The sequence below is a fragment of the Rhinolophus hipposideros genome (genome assembly GCF_964194185.1).
Source record: "Rhinolophus hipposideros genome assembly, chromosome: 12".
Classification (NCBI taxonomy): Eukaryota; Metazoa; Chordata; class Mammalia; order Chiroptera; family Rhinolophidae; genus Rhinolophus; species Rhinolophus hipposideros.
In genome coordinates this window covers 76,766,172-76,779,514 of record NC_138058.1, presented here as the reverse complement: position 1 = coordinate 76,779,514, position 13,343 = coordinate 76,766,172, and the positions used below count along the sequence as shown (strand labels likewise).

Below are 13,343 nucleotides of genomic sequence, written 5' to 3'. Positions count from 1 at the left end.
ATCTGTGCACTGCATTCCTAGTGCTCAGTGCCTCTTAGGCCTCCTACTCATAGGAGCTCAAAGGAACATGTCCAGACAGAGGACTGCTGGAAGGAACACCACGCTTGCTTAGACTGTTAACAGCATAGCAGCTTCAACTTTAGCTTTCTGAATATTTACAAGTTGACAACAACACTCGGGCAGGTCACACTAAACATTAACACAGCAGCACAGACCATCTGGTCTGTATTTAGTCCAGATGAAGACATTCAGTGCTTGAGGCAGCAACTGTGACAACATCATTAGCAAGTGATTGTTCCACTTTGTACTGCCACAGGTACTTGATACTGTAGCAACACTTACTACTGTCACCACACTTAATACTGTAGTAATACTCAATACTGTAGTAATACTTAATACTGAGGCTACACTTAATACTGCAGTAATCTGCAGTACTGTAGCAACACAATACTGTGGCAACACTTAATACTGTAGCAACAGGATCAAGCGCCTGAAGTCACACCAGTACTACCACCTCGAATTACAGTAAAAGTGATAGGAAAAACTGAGAAACAAACTATATACAAATTCATGAATCTACCAGTTACGTCTTTGCTCTGGGAGGAAATTATAAGAAAATACATAAAAACAAAATGCTAAAACTTCCTACTTTCTTCAAACACATTCTAGATTCCTCTTCTAGGAATGAGTACTAGGAATGATGCTCTAGGACAGAATACTTTGTCTTTATATGGTTGCTAAGAAATTATTCAGTTGGGAAATATTTAAAATTCTGGATGAAGGACTGGCATGTTTACACATTTAGCTTGGGGACGGAGGAGAAGCACGAGTGTTCTAGCTCAGAGAAATATGATCATATATAAATATATGACAGATACACAACATTTAATATATATACAGACATGAAGACACACACACATATGCACACTCCAGGCAAAATATGTCTTTCATGGAAATTATGAAGCTTCTTAAATATGCATTTTCTAATAGGTTATTGCAAGCAAAATATATGAGCTCTTACTCCTCATGTTTTCAAAGCCGCTCCATAGTATAATGGCCATCAGTCTACAAATAAGGAGTCTTAAAATCTAGTCATTATAAAGAGAATTAGAAAATATGTGCCCTGTGACATCGCCGTGATGGTCATTTCTGTGGCAATGGCTAGTTAAACGCTGTTGTGCCTGCACTTTTTTCGTTGAACGTAAGCTTTCAACCAAATCCACCTGCCTTCGGGTTTCCCACCCTGTGTTTGGATAGTATCTCAGCTGAACACAGCTACGTTCATTCCAGTTATTTACTTTCCCGCTACCAGTCAGAAATACTTGTCCTAAGAAAGCACGGAATGAATTGATGGTGTGGCCGCCCCGGTCTAACACACAAACGTGCACAAACACCAGTCGGGGCGTGTGTCTAACAGCTGACTGTCACGGTGTTGTGGACACCGCCCCAGAATGCTGTGCTTCAGGCTGTGCGCCTCCCGCACTCCTGGTACTTTTTCTTTTTCTAAACTCAGATGACAAGAGACATTCGAGTTTCTTGTGACAGACAACACGTGCTTTGAACTGGGATTCCACACGGTGACCTCGTGAGAAGCGATGGTCCCACAGATGAGGTGGAGCAGGACCCACAGAAAGGCGTCTGAGGGCAAGTTCAGGCGCCCACTGTGCTGCTCTCGGGGGGCCCATGTTCTCTGAGTCTGCACCTGTGTCCGTCTGTCTCTAGCCTGTTTGGCTCTGTGACTGGGATGTGCTCTTGGGGGCCATTCCCAGTGTGGCTGTGACCTGGCTGTGGCTTCCAGGATTTCCAGTCAGCAGAGATACGGCATAAATGGCCAGCCTGCCGCCAGCTACAGCAGTCACAGTGCTTCCTTAGACGAGATTTTACTTGGGGTCCTGGTTGGGTGTGAGGTCACAGGGTGTGTGTGTGTGTGCACGCACATGCCAACTCTGCATCTCTGCCTCACACCAACTTCTTAGATATGCAGGTCTTTGGGCAACGAGGGACTGTCTTACGGTGCACACCTGCCCTCCCGCAAGCACATGGCCCATTCACAGTGAGACAGAGTCGCGTGTATGGTAAAGGAAGAGGCTCTCACGTGTTCAGTGGGGCCCCCACGTGGCACTAACAAAGCCATCGAGCCCTCCTGGCAGCTCCCAGCACGGCCCCACTGTCACCCGTGGAAAGGGGACAGGCTTCTCAGGGGTCAGCTGTAAACACAGCCAAACCTGCTTGGTTCATTGCCCTTGCGGTCAGATCTGGGGGTCCCACATGGTGCCAGAAGCCATGGATGTCCTCTGTCCCCAGGTTTACGACACTCAGCAGACATTTCCCCCTCTTTTCCATCAGTTTTCTTTTTTGGAACGGCCCACCCAGCTCCCTGGGGGTAGGAAGGGAGATCTCAGTGCAGCCCCTGCACAGGCTCTCAGACTTCTCACTCGGGAAACTGGGCTGCAAGCCTCTTCATTTACCACGTGTCTGTGAGCGGTCGCTCCACAGCTGTGGTCTGAGCTCCTCGTCTGTAAAATGAAGGGCTGGTCAGACGCCCAGGGGTCTTCAGAGGAGTCATGGCTCCAGATCAGTGTCTCAGCATGTGGACACATGTGGAGGGAGGGCAGTTTCCACGTGGCCACGGGACATGCTCTGTCCTTGCACTGACACACTTTGGCTTGTGGCTTTGGCTCTGTCCGACCACTCAGCTTCTCTCCTACTTCCTGTGCTTGGAACCAGAGGCTGGGTGGGTGGGGGAGGGACGTGTCAGGTGATCCGGACAGAGTCCTCTAGGAATCAAACCTTCCTGGGGTCAGTCTGGAGTGGGGGGAAGCTGGGAGGTGAGTTCACCAAAACATAAGTGAGACGATTCTCCAAAGGGAGGGGATGTGACAAATTTTGAAACATGACTTCTTCCAGAATTTTCCAGCAACAGTATTGTTGAAAAAGTGATCAATGCTTTAGAAATTAACCCTTTTACAAACAAGATCATTCTTTTTTGAATAAGAAGGGAGTATTTTTAAAGCAATCATGTTCCATCTTATCTGCAGCAGGTGCTGGTGGAAACACAGCTGGAAAGAAACATACAGCAGTCCTGCTGTCCTGCCAGCCCTCCTTCCCCCATGACAATCTGCCCCAAGGGAAGACTATGTAAAGAGACCTATCACACATGGTTGAAAACAGGAAAACGTTCAGAAAAATGTCAATCATTTCCAACAACAAGAGTTGCATAAGTTACAATATGACCACAGAATGGAAGTTACTATGCAAATGAAAATTAAAATATTTAATAACATTGAAAAGGCTCATGTTGTTATGTTAAGTAAAAATTTAAAAAATACAAGTTTACATCTATAATATGAGATTTAAAAGTAGCAAAAATGCATTAAAAGTCAAAGCAAAAACCTAGCAGCGTACTGATATTCTGGGCAAACGTCGCCGCGTGCGCCACATGAGCAGGGACAATGGCACCGCAGACATTAGTGAAAGGCTGCCCCAGTCCACGGTTATTTCTTCTACAATTTTATTTTTAGTCCTTATTTCAGAAAATGAGCATTTCCCTACCTTTAATCTAAGTCGCCTTTGAGCTCACGCAGTATTTCTTTTGCCTCTCTTGCTAATAAAACTCCCTGGGAGAACCAGTTAAAACATTTGAAAAGGCGACTTTTTATCTTTTCAGATTCTGAAGTGTTTCAAAACGTGAAACGCCCAGGATTTTCCAGCTGCGCTGGGGGCCAGGAGCCCGTGTCGCACGCCTCGAGTGCCCGCGCTGCACCCGCGTAGGCCCAGGGACCACGCCTGGGCGGGAGGGGCCTCAGGTGGAAGCCCCAAGTCTCCTGCTCTCGTCCACCGGCATCTACTAGAATTCAGTGTGGGTTAACTTCAGAGCTTCTATGACAGAGCCACGCCTCAGAGGCCCCCGAGCTGCGTGCCTTATCCTAACAGCCTGAGCAACCCTTTCCAGACCAGCCGGGCCGGGCAGAGGAGCTCCGTGGTCAGACAGCGGCCTGGCCCAGGAGCTGTGGGCAGAAGGAAGCATGCGCAGCAGGGTGTGGGCGATAGGGCCTGAGAACACACTCCAGGGGCCCTGTCTGCATGACAAGGTGCCCTCACACAGCAGGCTGAGCTTGCTACTGCACAGGACAGGAGGGGGCCCCCCAGGAAGGGAGCAGGGGCCCAACGAAGCTCCAAGTCCTACAGCATAGCTTGCCACGACCTCTTCCTGGCAGCTGCCAGCACCATCACTGTGTGTCCCCCACGTGGCCAGCCTGACACAGCCAGCACACCCACGTTAGAATGAAGGACACATCTGCTGGACTGGACCCCAGCTCTCCTTCAAGCCATGTTTCCTCTGAGTGTGTGAGTCCTGCTCTGGGGTACAGTCTTGGACCCAGTGCCAAGTAGCTGCCTGTGAAGGACAAGCACAGTGGGGAATGGCTCCAGGATGGGCGGTCCCCAAACGGCAGCCCCGGCCCCTGCCCTCTCAGCCCTCATGTCCGGCCCGGGTGGGAAGGCTGGGAAAATGGACGCCGGCCCACTTCTGTCCCCCCCGGCCTGTCTGCCGACTCCGGCCTGGAGCCCAGACAGCTCAGCAGACGCAAAACAAGCCATCATATTGGTTGAGGGGCTAAGGAGGTGATCTGAGAGCATCGGTGAATCATGACTAGAACTTCTTCCAAGATGCTTTCTCGTCCTGAGTTCTGGGAAACGCACCCCCGCCCCTGCATAGGGAGCTCATGTCTGACAAGGTCGAACACAACATTAGACAGTGTCCATGGCCCGCAGGGTGGCGCTGGCATCCCAGTGGTTCTCTTAAAATGGGTTGAACTACACTGGGGAGCTCAGAGCTTTCCCTTAGCAGGAAAGGGAAGGTGAGACATCTTAACGCCCCATCCCCACAGCTGCAAAGGCTGAGGGAGGCTCATGGTCCAGCAATGCTTTGTGGGTGAGCCACACAGGGTTGCACACAATCGCAGGACATGCCCAGGCTCTCTCTCCGAGCCACTCTACCTTTTGTACATGCTGTGTTCCTGGCCACTGGGCTCTCTTAAAGCGGAGGCTGCAGGGTGGAAACGTCCAAAGGACCACACACCGGCTCTCAGACTGTGCCCTGGGCCAGGGACATGCGTAAGCACCCCCGCGGTGGTCTGGGGGAGTCCCAATGTGCGACAGAGCTGAGCCTGGAGAAGCCGTCTGGCTCACAGCCCTGACTGTCCACATCAGGCTGTCCCTCCCTCCCCAGACAGCCAGAAGGCCCCTGCACGACGCTTCAGTATTTTCGTGATTGTCAGTTTCATGAATTCACAGTGTGAGCAGAGTGACATGGAAGATGACGCGGTCCTCAGATAGAAGTCATCCTCTGTGTCTACTGAAGGCCTCAGGAGTGAAGCAGGGTGGCAGCAGCTTTAGGGTCACGTCAGGGCTGGGGCTTGCTGGGCGGCAGGCATCACAGGCAGGGCTGCAGTCTGTCAGCCTGATCGACAAGTTCCCGGCCACGCTCAGACCCTACCTAGGAGGCAGCTCCTGGCACTAACACTCTTTGGGGCAAGGTTCTGGTTGTCACTCTATGCCTGTGGGGGGGGGGGTTCATTCAGACTTGCTGTGGGCCTTGTTTCCTGGTTGTTATGCAGAACAACCCCTCTGCCCTGTTACCTGCAAACCCCACGTAGTCAGGTACCTGCCCTTTGCACACAGGCTTGTCCTCTGGACAGAGCTTCTGACACTTGGGACCATCAGAGTCCCCTTAAGGGCGTGCAAACAGACTGTTGGGCCCCACCCATAGCTTCTCATTCAGCAGGTCTGGGCTGGGGCCCAAGAATTTGCCTTTCTAGAAAGTTCCCAGGTGATGCTGAGATTCCAGGTCAGGGGACCCCCCTTGGAGAACCCCTGCCTACGGGAAGCTGACCTAGCCTCCAGCTGTAAGGATGGGCTTGAGGTCATGAGGACAATCGTATCTGCTGGTTAGGGAGGGCTCGGGAACGGCTGTGACCCCTGGAGCACTGGAGCTCTGAGGACGGTGGTGCAGGCCTCCCAGAAAGTTCCTCCTTGCTCTTCTGAGAGAGCTTCCAGAAACGAGTGCTTGCAGCCTCCTCTGGAGGCGGGGGCAGAGGGCCGGCAGGGCTACTGTCTTCCCAGGAGGAGGTAGGTCACGGCAGAGGACAGAGGACCGAGAGACTATCAGAATGATGGCTGGACCAGGAGGCTGACTGGGCACCCACCTCTCCATTTCCAGTGTACACGCGACACCCTCTGTGGTCTATGCCAGTCTATGGCGGGTTTTCCATTTTTTGCACAGAAACATTTTTAGTTGCAAACACTAAAATCAGATTAAAGCAACGTCACACTAAGACGGTGTCTCTTTCCTCTGCCCGCTTTCCTGCGTTAAGCAGGAAGAGTGCACGGGGGCTGGGGTGCCCACCGAGTTCTGGGTCTAATATTTGAGGCATGATCTTCTCTTCAAGACAAGTCAGAGGAGGAGGGACACAGCTTTCCCAGGGGGTATCGCAAGGGTCCTGCTGGCCACACCTCCACCCTCAGGGCGGAGACTCGAGTAACAAGAACAGTGTGAACGTCCTCAAACCACTCATCGTGCTGCCTGCCTGGATGTGTCACCGGAACCACCTCAGGGTGGTGTGACGGGCTCACTCTCTCAGTCCATGTCCACCCTCCAGCATCACGCTCATGCTAAGTGGGGGACGCACGCCCCTCAGAGCACGGCACCCATAGGCTCAGGCTCAGCCTGGCTGGTCCCTGGGCCAAGAACCAGCAGAGACCCAAACACTGAAGGGGTCACACCAGCTCGGGGTCACAAAGCCAGCGTTGCGTCTGGTCCCTGGTCACAGCTGCACAGCTGGGTCACCTCCTGTGACACCCTTCACGGTGCCTCAGGCCTGTCCCCATGCAGCAGAGGTGAAGAGGGGCTGCTGTACTTCTGCCATACTCCCCAGGCACCAGGCAGCAGCCCTCAGTGGGCTGGGCAGCACCTGGCGGGGACCCCGGGCAGCAGCTGTCCTGTTTGCTCTGCTGACGGCTTGGAGCCAAGTGGACCTTTTTATACGTAAACTGTCTGAAGTGCCTGTGTTCCTTTCCTTTGAATGTGGAATGATTTGAAAAATGTATTCACTTTTATCAAAGGTTAAAAGGTCCTGAAATGCATTGTACATTTTGTTTCACAGTTTTAAATACCTTTTAGAGTCGGTCCCATTGTATTCTCAAGTATGCAATGCAGTAGCCCAGGCAGACACACTGCAGACTAGAAGCAGGCAAATGGTTTTCTCAGGACAACCATTTCTCGGGCCAGGAATCTTATTTTTTCAAATCGAGGGTTTATTGTGACAATGAAGGTTAACTGCCAGCGTCCAAAAAGACTCCGAGTTTTGTGTATTTGCACATGTGACTAATAATATGGCATCAGAGTGACAGTGAGTCCAGGAGACCCACTTGGTTTGATTCTCCACTTTCTGCAAATAAGTCCCTGGGTCTCAACATTTTTGCTGGGCAACTGTGTAAGCCATCAAGTTAATGCTAAAATATGTGTGTCCTCCCTCCTGATTTATAGTATCAGTGACAGTCAGAAGCACAGGCATGCCATAAAGCGTACAGATGGGGTGGTGACGTGCACACTGGTGTCTCCTAAAGAACGAGGGGTGTTTGTTCTTGTGGCAGCAGACCGGCGGGGCAGCTGCGTGCACAGAATCTCCCATAAACTCCCCACAGCGCGTCCTATCATACAGCCACCACACATTAATCAGAGCGTTCGCCAGACACGGCAATGTGTCCCGTGCAGCCAAGTGAATCTTCATTTTTCACATGCAGGGCCTTACTAATTAAAATCAGCTTTGCAATTAAACATGGGAAATTGTGTTAAACTTTCAAGCGTGGTTAGAAAAAAATGCAATTATTTTTAGGGCATTTTATTTTAATGCAAATGAAATTTCTAACGACCTGAAATCCCTAAGAGGGAGGGACAGGCCTCCCTGTGCCTGTCTCTGTCTGTCTTCCTGTTGCTTCTTCCCTCTCTTCCTGTCTCTGGATTATGGCTGCCCCTCAGTGCACGGTGCAGAGCCCCGCTGTCTCACCAGCACCTGGTCCTGTTCCAAAGCTTTTAGTGAGAGCCTCTGTGAAGGCATGAATAATGCAGCCTCGGGGCTGCCGGCAGAATCTGAATGAGGCATGCTTTCGCCAGGAAGCCAGCCCTGCACTTCAGCTCCAGAACAAGCCCCCGTGAAGACAGGCAATTATTCACCCGCTGCTGACGCTCAGCAATCATACTGGTGGCTACAAAGGTGTATGAGATGGAGAAGTATGAGCAAGGAACGCGACAGGCAGCCAGAGAGAAGCAGTCATTTTCTAATGAAAAGGGAAGCTACCATTCGGAGCTTTTAATTGCAAAGTTTCAAGATCCATTGATTTGGCTTTGAATTCTCTAAACTGGGGAGGATTTAAAATAATAACGATACCCATCACCAAGCTTTTGGGTGCTTGTTGAGTGTGAAAGACTCTAAAGCTACATTCTGGGTCAAGTATTTCATCAGAACCCTATGCTCAACAAATAATTCTTAAAAATCCAGTAAAGGGTAAATGCAAGTGCAATCCACTGAATTTCAGAAATAAATCCAGAGGGTTCACAGCAGGTATGTGAAGAATAAATCCCTGTGAGCGGCTCTCCGTCTGTCTGTCTCTCTCTCATCAGAGGCTTATACAAAAGTCACTATTCAGAAAGAAGCAGGTAAATCCAGTTAATTTCAAATGTCCCAGTATGTGACACCTATACGATGGAAGGCTGAAAGTCACAGTCCTCCCCACTGTTTAATAGGAATCCAGTAAGTGGCATTAATACATTTGGATTCCTTCCTATTTCTAATTTCTATTGGGAAAATTAAGAAAAAAACTTAAAGAACAGTAAGCTGACCGTTGTTTTGCAGATGAGCTAAGTTTCTACAGATACTGCCCTGGAACCATCAGGGGCACACTTCGTCTTTAATCCAAACAATATTTCGTATCAACATGAAGAGAAAAAACATAAACTGAATATAAGGCACCAGAATTTTCAATCTTAATCAAATGTTCACAATAGAGTTTTGCAGAAAAGCTCTGACATTCGGCTTCTAGCTCACAGCTTAGTGTCAGCTGGTGGAACACCCTGGATTCACACGGTTTGTCTTGATCGGGAACTTGAACTGCCCTAAACCAATCATAGACAGGGTGACGCGTGGGGCTCTTTTCACCGCACCTTCCCCCCTCCCTAACATAACACGATGCCCACCTTTGGTTTGGGGGCTGCCCTCGAAGAATGCCAGGCTCTGGTCCCACCCGGTGAAGCTCAGGGTTGTGGCACTTGACGTGCTGTGGCCCGCATGGCACCACACGTCATCCGGCACTTCACAGCTGGCTGGGAGCCTTCGGGTGACACCTGCTGGAGGTCAGGAGGAGGAGCAGGCCTGCAGCTCCTAAACCCCACTGGTGGTTTCCACATCTTCCACCCATCGCAAAATGGCATGGGCACGTGGGAAGCCCTTGTCTTCCAGCCATTGGCAGCATAATGCTCGCAGGTCGTGAGTCTGCTTGCACACTGGGGACAGAGGGCATCCAGGAAGTTCCCTGCCCTAAACTTGGGCGTCGAACAACTAAACTAGAAACCTCAGGATGACCAGGAGCCAGCGTCTGCATCGGATAAAGGGAGCTCTGCGATTGGACCTCACCTGAGATACAGGCAGGCTCTAGCTACAGCCAGCACGATTTTGGAAAAGTCGTCCGCACTTCACAGCCACGGCACAGCCACGCGATGGTGTATGTCGGAAGGCAGCGGTTGTCACCGTGCACAGAGCAGATGAGTGAGCGTTCTGCTTCCTAACAGGAGAATTGCTTCTGGCCCTGACTGCAAATTCCATGGTGTTTCTGTCATATTTATACAGATAATATAAAGCCCCAGTGGGAAAAACAGAAGTCAGATTCACGTGTCCTGATACTTAGGCGGTTTCTGAAGACAGACGTCTGTTTTACTGGTTAGTGGCACAAGGGGCGGGGCCCTGACCACCTTCACCAGGGCACGGACACGCTGACTGCAGCCACAGACAGGCACTGAAGCAGAGCCGTCTTCAGTGCCATGGCGACGCGTTCTGACATACTGACGTGTGTGTGTCTCAGATATGGGACCCCCCCATTCATCTCCCTCATTTTGGCCTTGGCTGCCAGGGGGCTCAGAACTAAATGTAAGATGTTATTAAAACCCTGATATAACCTGGGTTTCCAGTAAAATCATGTGTCCATTTCCCTTATGTTTTTCCTAATTTATCTCTTGATTTAACTGTTAGCTGTGCAGTTGTAGTGTTTACCAGCTAACTCAGACAGTTTATAAACTATTAACACAAATAAATACTCATGAATAGATTCTCTTTTGTTCAAGGACGCGATTTTTGAAGTCAGGCAGACCATCCAATAAAGTAAGTATTTTAACCTTAACTCCTACCCCCCCAGTTCTTAACCAGGATCGGAAATTATAAATTCCACTCCAAGTTCTTCTTTCCTCTCACAGGTGTTATTCAGGGTCCATTCTCCTCTCTCCCAATTTCTTACAATCCACAGCCCTACATCCAACAACTGAAAAAATAAATAAACGAGCCATCAACTTCAGCCACTAGCACGGGAAGCCAGACACCAGTGAGGCAGCATGACCAACCCCCAAGGGTCACCACAATGTATGTCCTACGAAGCAATAAAGTGGCAGACTGAAACTATGATTACTATCTGATTTCCTTAGGGAGTTTCTTATGTTAAATAATACAGATTAATAGGTAGGCATCATTTTATCCATTGGAATCAAATTTCCTAAAAGTTGTTCGGACTTTTTTACATAGTTGATTCTGCACACCTGAGTGAAATTTATTGTTTGCATGTTCAAATAAACAGAAGCCTCAATGTACTAAAATACACATTGTCCTTGGCTAAGAACTGATGGGATACATGGATAAAACTGTAGGCCTAAGAGTAATACATACATTGAAAACTTTATTGTGAAAAGACCAAAGGATGAGTGATTGCATCAAAACCCAGACTGCCACTTCCACAACTGTCACATCTGAAGACACCTGCAGCAGCGCTTTCGGTCTCCGCAGAGACCTAACAGGTCACCCTGTGTGGAGGGGCACGAGTAGGTGTCAGAGGGGAGAGACTTTTACAGCAGGACGTCTTTTAAAATCAAAACAAAACAAAGCCAGGTATCACTGAGCCCTGACAAATCTGAAACACAACAATCAAAGGCTGTTAATGTACATGAGGTTTATCTTGTAGAAGAGGCACTTTTCCGTTTAAGAAATTCAATGTCATCCCTATCTAAAATTACTGATAGTATGTAGACATCAAACAAATAAAACTCAGAAAGCCTCACTTGATCCCTCAGGAAGAGTCCCCTGAGAGGGGGCTCCTCCGGAGATATAAGTTTTGACTAGTAATTAGTTACACATAACAAAGTCTGCAACTCTCTCATTTCAAACAGGACAAAGAAGTCTACAAATGTTAACGAATCTGTCCAAAGCCCCTGGCTCATTAGTGGTGTAGAGGAAACAACGTGTGTCTCTGGATCGGGACCAGTTCTTCGTCCTCGAAACCACGTTACGTCTCCTAATTAACTATTTCCATTAAGATTTTAGGAATTCTAATAATTACACACAATATGACTCATGGTAAGAGTGCTAACATTATTTTCAATTAAGTTAATACATTTACTGGAAAATTTTCCCATTTGGGTGTTTCTGCGAACCCCGCCCCCCCATCCCCATCTGCTTGGCTCCTGTCAGATTCGGGCTCTGTGCCCGCACCAGCATGTGTCCCAAAGGCCACCCTCACACCATGCCTGGCCCACCTCTGAGGCCATCGCAGGAGCAGGCAGAGAGCGTCTCACAGGGACAAAGCAGCACACAGCTGGGCGGAGAGGGCAGGGACACGTGTCGACACAATTCTGCGAGAGCATCATGATTTTTCCCGCAAAACTGTGGTTATGAAATTATATTTGGCTGACACCTAATTTAAACTTTTTAGCCAAATTTAATCTTTCTGTAACAGTGCAATAAACTTTAACTACTGACTAGTCAACAGACGATTAGGGGAAAAGTTAGACTCCACTCATGGTTTGCTAACTGGTTTTCCATTGAAAACATAAATGCTGCAGTTTTTTAAAGCTTTTAGATGAAGTATTTACACCTATACTCCTTTATAAAATAACATCAATACTTGAAACTACTTATTTAAATTACATATAAATTACAATAACTTATTCATTCTATAAGAACAGTAACATGAGTTTAACATTTTAAATCCCCAAATTCCCTTAAGAAAGGGCTCACCATTCCTGCGGTCTACTTATAAACATAACAGAAGTCTGACAAGGACCTCGTCACAGATGCTTGTTAAAAATTCCCTGCCTCCTTGAAGGCTAACGTGGGGGTCTGGGAAATAATTTGTAGTTTTTCCCTTGATTTTACTAAAGGACATTCAAAATAATTGCCTGATTTCACCCACAAATTACTGTTCAGCTGAAAAGGACCTATGGCGTGAGGCGGTGACGGAAGGTCACGCGGAGGCCTGTACACCTGCTCTGGCATCTGAGCTTTGATTACGCGCTTTGCTTCCTGACGGCTTGTCACGCTGAATGACCGCAGTCCCGCCAACATCGTCTGTGAAAAGTTAGCTCAGAATTTACCATAGGTTGTAGACGCTTCCAACTCATCACAGTGGAGACACCCCGAGAGGCAGAGCCGCCTTACTACCCCACAGAAGAACTTCGTTGCGGAAAACAATGTGCAGCTTGACGTCTCTGTGCCCCCCAGCCTCTGCTGTGACGCTATGTCAGCGGTGCCCAGCAGGCCACCCACCTCCCGGGTTCTGTCCGCACCGGCTCTGTGACGGACCTCGTTCAGTATTCATGACAATCACAACCGTTTAAGCCCTCAACTCCCGTTAGGCGACACATGCTGTTTAGCTCCCACTGTGACCACCCCCAGCAGCTGCCCAGGGACTGGGCTTGGGGTTCTGATCCCAGGATAATGTTGAATTCTGGGAGCCACGTTCCTGCAAACGATCCAGAAGGTCACACTCTGAGTCACCACCTTGCAGCCACTGCATGAGCAAGGGGAAGGAGATACACGTTCGTGAGGACATAGCAGGGGTCTCAGCGCACTGCCCCCACACACACGGAAACGAGTTTCAGGACGGTCTCAACGTGTCAGCTTACGCATTACCATAAACCGTGTCCCACAAGACAGTGAGAACGGCTGACATGTTGAGAACCTGTACAAGAGGCCAAGGACCAAGCTCATGTCAGAGGAAAACGACGACGCGCAGCATTGTTTCCAAGGACA

General features: G+C 49.1%; 1 protein-coding gene across 16 annotated transcripts in view; it reads right to left on the bottom strand.

Annotated features, from left to right (window-relative positions):
* MYT1L (myelin transcription factor 1 like) overlaps positions 1-13,343 on the bottom strand; it is a 368,814-nt gene that overhangs the window by 110,834 nt on the left and 244,637 nt on the right. The gene's annotated exons all lie outside the window — the stretch shown is intronic.